This window comes from Myotis davidii, unplaced genomic scaffold, assembly GCF_000327345.1.
Source record: "Myotis davidii unplaced genomic scaffold, ASM32734v1 scaffold217, whole genome shotgun sequence".
Lineage (NCBI taxonomy): Eukaryota > Metazoa > Chordata > Mammalia > Chiroptera > Vespertilionidae > Myotis > Myotis davidii.
In genome coordinates, this window is record NW_006290034.1 from 1,991,367 (window position 1) to 1,993,049 (window position 1,683).

A 1,683-nucleotide genomic window follows, 5' to 3' on the forward strand; every position below is an offset into this window, starting at 1 on the left:
GCCTCTGGGACGGCCGTGCCCTTGGGTCCCTCGCTTTCTGGGCGAGATCAGGTTTCTGCAGGAAGCCCATGTGCTGGCGGCTTTAAGTCCCGGGCAGCGCTTGTTATTTTGATCTTCGTGTGTGTGTGTGTGTGTGTGTGTGTGTGGCCACCCCACCGCCAGCTTCCCCGCTTCTCATACGTTTCTCCCCTCTTTGAAACTTTCAGATCGTTTATATTTTGCTACTTTGAGGAATAGACCAAAAAGCACAGTCCATATCCACTATTTCTCCATCGATGAGGAGCTGGTCTATGAAAAGTAAGTTTCTGCTTTTTTTCCCCCTTTTCTCAACCATGTAGTCTGGTGAGGAAACACTACTATCTCTATGGCTGTTTTAGTCACATTCCCCCAATGGTGCAAGTAACAGTACCAGTTGTTTTAAGGCTCAGGTGCTTGGGGAGAGGTGAACATACCTTTATTTTATCTTTTAAATGTATTCATTTGAGATAGAAAGGGACAGACAGACACACAGAGAGAGAGACCTCGATTTGTTGTTCCACTTATTTATGCAATGTGCCGTGAGTGGGGATCGAACCTGCAACCTTGACATAGCGGGAGGGTGCTCTAACCACCTGACTACCCAGCCAGGGCTGAAAGTGAAGATAAAGCGAACCTGTCAACACCTCAGTCCTTTGGCCATCCGTCTGTACGAGTTCTGACCACCAGGACAGACTGCAATTGGGGATGCGCACTCCCAGAGCAGGGCCGGGGAGACCGCCGTCGGTCCTTGCCGGACTCTGTCCTGGCCTGGCGTCCGTCCCCGGGACGAGCGGAGGCCGGGCAGTGTGTGTCCCCGGGGCTTCAGCCTCGCCGGGCACAGGCTGCGGCTGGAGCTCAGGGTGTGTTCGTTGGTGCGGCTTGTAGTTTTGGAAAGTGGGACACGCTGAGCCGGATTCAAGTGTTTTCTGTGCGTGAGGAGATATTTTTTTAAAATTTTGATTTAGGGCGTTATTTTCCTGGGTGCTCCGAGCCTCCCAGTGTTCCTCGCCTTGCCTTTGCGGAGGGTAGAGGGGTGTGATTGGCTTTCTTTGGCTACCTTGCTGCTTTGGAATTTGGGTTTGAGAGTGTAAGATAAGAGTGTGGACCTGTTTATTGTGAAGGACCTGCCGGAAAAAGATACCTTAATAAATAATAAGTATAGTAACAACTTAAGTAGCGATACACCTCTCTTCAATAAAAGCAACAGATAATAAAGAATGAGAAGACTGAATGGACTTGAGTATGTCCTTTTATTGAAAGAGCTGGTGTAGCCCTGGGCAGGGTAGCTCAGTGGGGTAGAGCCACATCCCACTAGACCAGCGGTTCTCAACCTTCCTAAGGCCGCGACCCTTTAATGCAGCTCCTCATGTGGTGGTGACCCCCAATTTCATTGTTACAAATTGAACATAATTAAAGCATGGTGATTAATCACAAAAACAATATGTAATTATAGATGTGTTTTCCGATGGTCTTAGGCGACCCCTGTGAAAGGGTCGTTCGACCCCCAAAGGGGTCACGACCCACAGGTTGAGAACCGCTGCACTAGACCAAGTTGCAGGTTCAATCCTCAGTCAGGGCACAGACAAGAACCAGCCAATGAGTGGAGCAACAGGTCAGTGTTTCTCTCTCTTCCTGTCTTTCTAAAATCAATTTAAAAATTAGGGA

General features: G+C 49.0%; 1 protein-coding gene across 1 annotated transcript in view; it reads left to right on the forward strand.

Annotated features, from left to right (window-relative positions):
* CDC14A (cell division cycle 14A) overlaps positions 1-1,683 on the forward strand; it is a 64,544-nt gene that overhangs the window by 1,337 nt on the left and 61,524 nt on the right. The window contains exon 2 of the mRNA XM_015563512.1: positions 207-297. The gene's annotated coding sequence lies outside the window, so the exon portion shown is untranslated. The remainder of the gene's footprint in view (positions 1-206; positions 298-1,683) is intronic.